The sequence below is a fragment of the Salvelinus namaycush genome, chromosome 1 (assembly GCF_016432855.1).
Source record: "Salvelinus namaycush isolate Seneca chromosome 1, SaNama_1.0, whole genome shotgun sequence".
NCBI lineage: Eukaryota > Metazoa > Chordata > Actinopteri > Salmoniformes > Salmonidae > Salvelinus > Salvelinus namaycush.
In genome coordinates, this window is record NC_052307.1 from 62,811,388 (window position 1) to 62,821,035 (window position 9,648).

Genomic DNA, 9,648 nt, shown 5'->3' on the forward strand with positions numbered 1-9,648 from the left:
TGACGTAATTCGGGCCGATGTGCTCTCAACCTGCCTCTGCGTCATGGATGTCGGTGAAGACCCATCTGCTATCCCCGGCCCGCTAGCTTTCTGAACGCTGTGTCTCCCACTCACCTAGAGTAGTAATGACTAGCGAACGGCTCCCTGTTTCATCTATTGCTGCTCATTGAACCCTATGATCACTTGGCTACATAGCTGATACCTGCTGGACTGTTTCTAAACTGGGATATGCTTAACACCCCGGCCGTTCTACAATCTAAGCTAGATGCCCTCAATCTCACACAAATTATCAAGGAACCTACCAGGTACAACCCTAAATCTGTAAACATGGGCACCCTCATATATATCATCCTGACCAACTTGCCCTCTAAATACACCTCTGATGTCTTTAACCAGGACCTCAGCGATCACTGCCTGCGTCCGTTATGGGTCCGCAGTCAAACAATCACCCCTCATCACTGTCAAACGCTCCCTAAAACACTTCTGCGAGCAGGCCTTTCTAATCGACCTGGCCCGGGTATCCTGGAAGGATATTGACCTCGTCCCGTCAGTAGTGTTTTAAAAGTGATTTCCTCACCATCTTAAATAAGCATGCCCCTTTCAAAAAATGTAAAACTAACAACAGATATAGCCCTTGGTTCACTCCAGACTTGACTGCCCTTGACCAGCACAAAAACATCCTGTGGCGTACTGCACTAATATTAAATAGTCCCCGCGATATGCAACTTTTCAGTTAAGTCAGGAACCAATATATACTCAGTCAGTTAGGAAAGCAAAAGCTAGCTTTTTCAAACAGAAATTTGCACCCTGCAGCACTAATTCCAAAAAGTTTTGGGACACTGTAAAGTCCATGGAGAATAAGAGCACCTCCTCCCAGCTGCCCACTGCACTGAGGATAGGAAACACTGTCACCACCGATAAATCCACGATAATCGAGAATTTCAATAAGTATTTCTCTACGGCTGGCCATGCTTTCCACCTGGCTACCCCAACCCCAGCCAACAGCTCTGCACCCCCCGCAGCAACTGGCCCAAGCCACCCCCGCTTCTCCTTCACCCAAATCCAGACAGCTGATGTTCTGAAAGAACTGCAAAATCTGGATCCCTACAAATCAGCTGGGCTAGACAACCTGGACCCTCTCTTCCTAAAATTATCTGCCGCCATTGTTGCAACTCCTATTACTAGTCTGTTCAACCTCTCTTTCGTATCGTCTGATATTCCTAAAGATTGGAAAGTGGCTGTGGTCATCCCCCTCTTCAAAGGGGGAGACACTCTAGACCCGAACTTTTACAGACCTATATCCATCCTGCCCTGCCTTTCTAAAGTCTTCGAAAGCCAAGTTAACAAACAGATCACCGACCGTTTAGAATCCTACCGTACATTTTCCGCTATGCAATCTGGTTTCCGAGCTGGTCACGGGTGCACCTCAGCCACGCTCAAGGTCCTAAACGATATCATAACCGCCATCGATAAAAGACAGTACTGTGCAGCCGTCTTCATCGACCTGGCCAAGGCTTTCGACTCTGTCAATCACCATATTCTTATCGGCAGACTCAACAGCCTTGGTTTCTCTAATGACTGCCTCGCCTGGTTCACTAACTATTTCTCAGATAGAGTTCAGTGTGCCAAATCAGAGGGCCTGTTGTCCGGACCTCTGGCAGTCTCTATTGGGGTGCCACAGGCTTCAATTCTCGGGCCAACTCTTTTCTCTGTATATATCAACGATGTCACTCTTGCTGCGGGTGATTATTTGATCCACCTCTATGCAGACGACACCATTCTGTATACTTCTGACCCTTCTTTGGACACTGTGTTAACAAACCTCCAAACGAGCTTCAATGCCATACAACACTCCTTCCGTGGCCTCCAACTGCTCTTAAATGCTAGTAAAACTAAATGCATGCTCTTCAACCGATTGCTGCCCGCACCCGCCCGACTAGCATCACTACTCTGGACGGTTCTGACTTAGAATATGTGGACAACTATAAATACCTAGGTGTCTGGCTAGACTGTAAACTCTCCTTCCAGACTCACATTAAGCATCTCCAATCCAAAATTAAATCTAGAATCGGCTTCCTATTTCGCAACAAAGCCTCCTTCACTCATGCTGCCAAACATACCCTCGTAAAATTGGCTATCCTACCGATCCTTGACTTCAGCGATGTCATTAACAAAATAGCCTCCAACACTCTACTCAGCAAATTGGATGCAGTCTATCACAGTGCCATCTGTTTTGTCACCAAAGCCCCATATACTACCCACCACTGAGACCTGTATTCTCTCGTTGGCTGGTCCTCGCTACATATTCGTCACCAAACCCACTGGCTCCAGGTCATCTTTGCTAGGTAAAGCTCCGCCTTATCTCAGCTCACTGGTCACCCACCCGTAGCACACGCTCCAGCAGGTATATTTCACTGGTCATCCCCAAAGCCAACACCTACTTTGCCATCTTTCCTTCCAGTTCTCTGCTGCCAATGACTGGAACGAATTGCAAAAATCACTGAAGTTGGAGACTTATAACTCCCTCATTAACTTTAAGCGTCAGCTGTCAGAGCAGCTTACCGATCGCTGCAGCTGTACACAGCCCATCTGTAAATCTCCCAACCAACCAACTACCTACCTACCTCATCCCCATATTTGTTTTTGTTTTCTGCTCTTTCGCACACCAGTCTTTCTCCTTGCACATCCTCATCTGCACATCTATCACTCCAGTGTTAATTGCTAAATTGTAATTACTTCGCCACTATGGCCTATTTATTGTCTTACCTCCTTACTTCATTTGCACACACTGTATACAGATTTGTATATTGTGTTAGTGACTGTACGTTTGTTTATCCCATGTGTAACTCTGTGTTGTTGTTTTTGTCGCACTGCTTTGCTTTATCTTGGCCAGGTCGCAGTTGTAAATGAGAACTTGTTCTCAACTGGCCTACCTAGTTAAATAAAGGGGAAATCAAAAAATCGAAATATAAAATCTATAAGGCTCTAACACTCAAACTCTATCAGGCTACTATCTATAGGGCTCTAACACTCAAGCCCTATCAGGCTACTATCTATAGGGCTCTAACACTCAAGCCCTATCAGGCTACTATCTATAGGGCTCTAACACTCAAGCCCTATCAGGCTACTATCTATAGGGCTCTAACACTCAAGCCCTATCAGGCTACTATCTATAGGGCTCTAACACTCAAGCCCTATCAGGCTACTATCTATAGGGCTCTAACACTCAAGCCCTATCAGGCTACTATCTATAGGGCTCTAACCCTCAAGCCCTATCAGGCTACTATCTATAGGGCTCTAACCCTCAAGCCCTATCAGGCTACTATCTATAGGGCTCTAACACTCAAGCCCTATCAGGCTACTATGCATGATTCTGAGCTGTGGATTTCACAATGATAGTCTCTGGATGGTCAGATAACCGGACATCTATTAAATTACTGACTTCATGCCCTTATTGTTGCCTTGGTAGAGTAAAACGCTGCCTGTGCTTACTAATGGACTCACTTGTGCCTTGATCATTTTAAATCTCGATGAGATGTCAGATTGCTGTGGGGATTGTGCACATGGCTCACTATGGTGTCCTTTAATGTTCTAATGAATCATTATGACAAGGCAAAAGGGCAAATCTTCAAATAATGGAGTGTTGCATAGACCACTTCCCGTCAGTGTCAGTGAAAAACCTTTTCCCGATTTGGATCGTGTCTTGAAAGACAACCAGAATCATCTGCATAAGATTTAACTGCTCTAATGACAATGTCCAAGTAAAGAAAAATGAGAAAGGAAGTGAATTTCTCTGGGTGAATATAAGTGCCCTTGGGCCTTGATTTGGGATTTGGACTGATAAGAGCCAATGTAATTCTGTGAATAGCTTTCCTCAATTATAATATTCACATATTAGAGGGGACACGTTATCAAGTGAGAGGTTGACATTATTCCTCTGGATACATTCTCACTGGGCACAGACATCAGTTCCATTGTCCAGTATTTATTGATAATTGATAGCTACCATTGTCAACTAATGTGAATTATATGAAATAAGCATTTAGGCATGTCATAGAAATTTGGTTTAAATTTGAACGATAACAACTGTTAAATTGTCAATATAAGTATACATATTGGGAATGCTTTCTTCTTCTTTATAAAGGGTACATATTTGAATATTGTACATGTAAATAACAATATATGGCATCTAATTTACATGAGAAAAAAATGGTTCTTATATCTTAATGAATCCTCTCCTACGAACGGCCTTGCTTTTTTGTGTCTAATTTGAAAGAAACTATGCCCTGTTCAAATCACATGACAGCTTTAGAGTGCCTGTAAACTCATATTTATGCACTTAGTCCTATTACTAATCTATTATTTTAGCAAGCTTATCTGCATCATAAAGTAAAGGAAACTTCATGCATTATTCCTCCATTGTCACTACCTAGCACAAATCATACATTATGCTGTGTGGTTGGGGGAAATTCCCAAAATCGAATTTCAATTGAAAGCATATTGCTCAAGTACAAGTGAGCTGAGAGCAGTTGCGAATGACTAATTTCTGTTGTGGTTATGTTACTGCTATCATGCTGCACATTGTACCATTTACCACTTGACAGTGATGCAGCCCACGCAAAACAATCGAAGTCCACCCACTCACACAAAAAACACAACACATCTTTCCCTATCTTGCAGGTGCAGATAGACATCCACAGAACAGAAACCTACATGTGTACACAGACACACACACACACACACACACACACACACACACACACACACACACACACACACACACACACACACACACACACACACACACACACACAGAAACCTACATGTGTACACGGACACACACACTTCTATCTTTCCCTGACAGCTACTCATTTAAAGTATTCACACCATCCATATTTGAGCTGTACATATAAAGACTCCCATAAAACAATGGGACATTCTATTTGTCAAATCCCTATTTCTTAATGGGAATTCAAAATATTATTGAAAAGAGACAGAAAATGAACCAAACTATAGCACATAAGAGATTAGGGAAAATTTAGAGAGGGGTTTAAGAAGATAACCCTTTTTGTTTTGCTTCGATGCCAGAACCCTTTGACCCTCTGCAGGGATGAGCCACCCTCTTTTCTGTGAACTTCCAGAAGATTCTAATCCTGTTAGTCCTGCTGTTCTGAGGAGGCACATGAGGTAATTCAGAGGTTCAGTTGTCCAATATGGGATGATTGCTGCCGTGCAACACATTACCTCTGCCTGGATCACACTATTACAATGTACATTAAAGTCAGATTTATCAAAGCATCCAATCATATTGTCCCTGCACTATTTAAAAAAAAATTACATTTGAGATAATATTCTGACTAATTAGACTAATTATGTTTCCTGTGTCATTTTTGATTATATTAAAGAAAGGGTGCTTGAATTCTGATTGAATGTGTCACAAAAACCTAAAGCATCATTATCCTGCCCCATGTATTACTGACTCAACGTACAGTAGGCTAATGATCTCCTACCTGACTTGAACCCTGGTTTATGAGATATTCATCTTCACTGGGGTAGAAGTTTAGTTGTTGCAATGTAAAACCCACAGAGCAGCCTCTCTAACAGAGAGAAACGGTCATAAATCAGCACAGACAATCTAAAAAAGAATGAGGACACTTATCACCATGCGTCAGGTAACCAATGGCAACCCGAGATGTGCATCAGCCCTACTCTCCTGTGGCTCAAAATAGAAAATTAATGAATTGAGTGATTACAGAAAGGCCCAAATTGGCCCCATACTTTTAACTTCAGACTTGTACAATGCCCAGTCTCTGAAACATAGCGGTGCCTATCTACATCACAACACATGCATTTCCTTTTCATCCTTTAATTTGCATAAAACATTTATGTAGCATGAGATCATGATGGTGCTTTTCAATGGCCAATATGTATTTGCATTGCTTTTAAAATCTCACGGCAGCTTGTGTCTTCATTTGTTCTTGATGATTCATGCTTATTCACTTCAACAGCATGATTCATTTTGCAGACATTAGAAAATAATGTAATATTATTTGGATTCCAACAAAACTTGTTACATCTTTTTCATACAATGTGAAGTATATTCTGTAAAATCAAATGAAATAACCTTGTATTGGGGTGAGACGTAATTAAAATATTATTGATCTCCGACTGATATTTCTCATGAAGGCCCTTGGATTGATAAAATATAATTTCTGCCTGAGCCACTAATGAGAATGTGAGCTATCTGTACAGTATCAATGTTTGAATAGCGAGGTCCAGCTGCTATGGAGGACCATCAGAGGGGCTGCTTCCCCAGCAGGTAGGCTAGTAGTGTCAGCTAGCCATGAACATGTCCCTCTGTGGAAGGAGGATGGCCTGGAATACGCCTTTGATATATGCGCTTGTCACTGTCCTAATGACGAATCCATCTGTGCGGAGTCCAGCGCAGGGATTGGAGGAGGAGATGGGCTCATATTTCAACTATTTAGGTTCATGTCCTCGCTCTCTTCCTCCCCAATCCACTCCCCCATGTAGCTCATCTCTGCCTGTGCTTATGTAACCGATGTGAAATGGCTAGCTAGTTAGCGGTGGTGCTCGCTAATAGCGTTTCAATCGGTGACGTCACTCGCTCTGAGACCTTGAAGTAGTTGTTCCCCTTGCTCAGCAAGGGCCGCAGCTTTTGTGTTGCAATGGGTAACGATGCTTCGAGGGTGGCTGTTGACGAATGTGTGCAGAGGGTCCCTGGTTCGAGCCCAGGTAGGGGCGAGGAGAGGGACGGAAGCTATACTGTTACATTGGTGCCGACCCGGATCACTGGTTGCTGCGATGGAGCCATTGCTCATACAACTAGGCCACAACAGAATAATCCTAGTGTAAATGAGTGTCTCAATACAATGTTGACTACATTATACAACAAAACAATGGCATAAATGGACACCAACTCCAAAATGTGATGAAAAGTCCTTTGAATGTCTATTTATCCTTATGGCCAAGGAAGAATAATGTGCCTCTTGGTTGATATATTTACCTGCATTATATCCACGTATTTGATTGGGGCACGTGACTACCACCTACAGTGCCACGGGTGGTATTTATTGTTGTGCATACCACGGCTTGGTAAATCGACTTTATCATGTAAATTCACCTGAAAGAATTTTGAAGTGCTTGCCGTTGGGAGTTTTTTTTGGGGGGGGGGGGTTACAGAGGATGTGACAAACTAATGCCAGAGTTGAGGACAATGTTTGCAACACTCAATTTGTCCGAGGACACCAATCTAACCAGCACAGATACGCAAATGCAAAATTGGCATAATGTCAGTTTTAGCAGCGATGATCACGTTGGGGAATATTGCAGTTATTATGGTGATTTCTTCATCGGTGTCCGGCTGGTCAAGGAACTCTCGATACTTTTTATTCTCACTCACCGGTGCTGATTCGGCGTTTGGACTGATCATCACGCCCTTGAATCTGTGCGTCAGTCTTGCGAAAGACTACAGTGAAGGCCCAGACTCCCTCTGTCACATTGTGGCTTTCTTCAACGCAACGACCTATTCAACTTGCATGTACACACTGAATACAATAAGTCTAGAAAGATACATTGCAGTGTTTTACCCGCTGAAATACTAATCACTAATGACAAGGAGAAGAATTCTGCTTCTGATCGCCTTTGCATGGTGTTTTCCTCCATTTTTACTTGTGCCCATATATTTTCCTAACGGGACAATTGAGGTCCACTTTTCTACAGCGTCACTGGTTTGCAATCCATCGTACATTAACGTTGACATGCCTCCTCTTCTTTCCTTGTTCAATCATCATGACTTGCGCCTTTGGTTTGCTGCAATGAGACAGCGAGTAAAGATGCGCTCACAACACCTGGGTCGTCACAACAGACCCGTAGCATCCAGGGTGCTTGTCCCTGTGATGACTGTGTACGACACATGTTGGACGCCGTGCATAGCGGTAATTATCTATAATGGTGAGTAGGCCTATAGAAATAACCAGTTGGTTTACAACTTGTTGATGGAACATCTCAAATTAAGACAGGTTGCATGTTTTTCCCAAAGTCACTCACCACCCTTCTAAACGAGCTCAGGAAAACGCCCGTAACAAATGTTGGCTACAAGGCTGTAAAGTTGAAATGTCAATGTGCTGGGTGTAAGATGACTGGGGTAGGCTACTGAATCAGACTGATACCGGCAGCTTCTGGTATACAGCCTGAAACTAAGCAGTGTAATAATTATAGTAGACCTTATTCAAGTAGACCTTGAATAAAATTACATTTACCATACTGGTTGTCAGTATAGTTGGTCGTTCAGTGGGTGAACTTCTGAGACAAATTATACACAGGAAAGTGTTATTTACCTGACTTTTTAGACCTCTGCTGAAATATATATCACCTGGCACATGCGGAAAACCATGTAAACACGTGCAAGACGGGTTAGTATGCATGCATCGACGTGCATATCCTTGTGCACGTGACTTGGGTCAGGAGCAAACACATCTTGATTGTCCCAGTTTGAAGTCTGTAATAATACTTGTCTGTGGATAGTTTCTCAAATTTCGACTCACTGAAGAACCAACACCACGGACAATCGGCAGAGTAAGTTCACATTTTATTCAACGTTCGTGATAGACAATGGATGTTTGGTTCTTTGTAAATGTGTTTGCCTAAAGGCCCCGCATCCTAGGTTCTGTTTGCTAACACTAACTCGGCTAGGAGATCTTAGTCGTGCAATTTCACATATAACTATGTTTAGTGCAGTATTTCTCAAGTGAATAAATGTGCATGAAAACTAATCGTCTCTCGTTGAATGACAACAAACTCTTGATTGAAGAATCCCGTCCATAGTTCCCACTCCTGCTACAAGTAGTACTGTTGACAATCACTGAAGGGGCGTATACTTCGACTGACTATGCTTGTGCAAAGTCGGTTTTATTTCATAGCCTATGCTGTCCCTTTCTATGTATTTTTCTCTGTTCTCTCTCCCACCAGCCATCTCGGGCAACATAGTTACGGAGTGGATTGAGTTTGTGGTGGTGTGGCTGCCAACCGTTTCCTCAACTGCATTTTCTACTTCTGGATCACCCACAGCTTCCATAGAAAGTTCTGCCTGCTCTTCCAGTGGCTGTGTCTGTGTGCCCAGATTTGGCCAAGGCCCTGGGCTGCACAGCCAGCTCACAGACTGTAGTCTGGGACAATAACAACACCCTCCAGGAGCGCTGCTCCAGTGTGTTGTCAACCTGCACCCTGGCCAGTGACACCCCCTTCTGAGGGATTAGGCTTCTCATAGACATGGTACTCACTCACATTATTCAATGATACATCTGGTAAGTTTCAACGCCAAACACCTGAAGGACATTTAAGAGAGCTGCTTGTATTGAGATTGTGGTATCAGGTTATATTTAAAAACAAAGTGTGGCAAGGAGACATGGGAGTGCTGTCAGGCCATAGTTTGGTGTTTGACAGGGCTTTGAAACATCAATCTTCCTCACCATCACTATGCATTTCAAGTTATTTTGAATCTTATTTTTTGTTGAACTCAACAATTCTTTTAAATTTTATTCATCCCCAATTGACAGTATTTGGTCCTGTTTTTTTTTTTTTTATAGATTTATTTTTTGTTTTACATTTTACTGTCACACCGTGTTG

General features: G+C 42.8%; 1 pseudogene; it reads left to right on the forward strand.

The window, feature by feature from the left end:
- Positions 1-9,187, forward strand: part of LOC120052505 — a 29,616-nt pseudogene extending 20,429 nt beyond the window's left edge.
- The last annotated feature ends 461 nt before the right edge of the window (positions 9,188-9,648 follow it).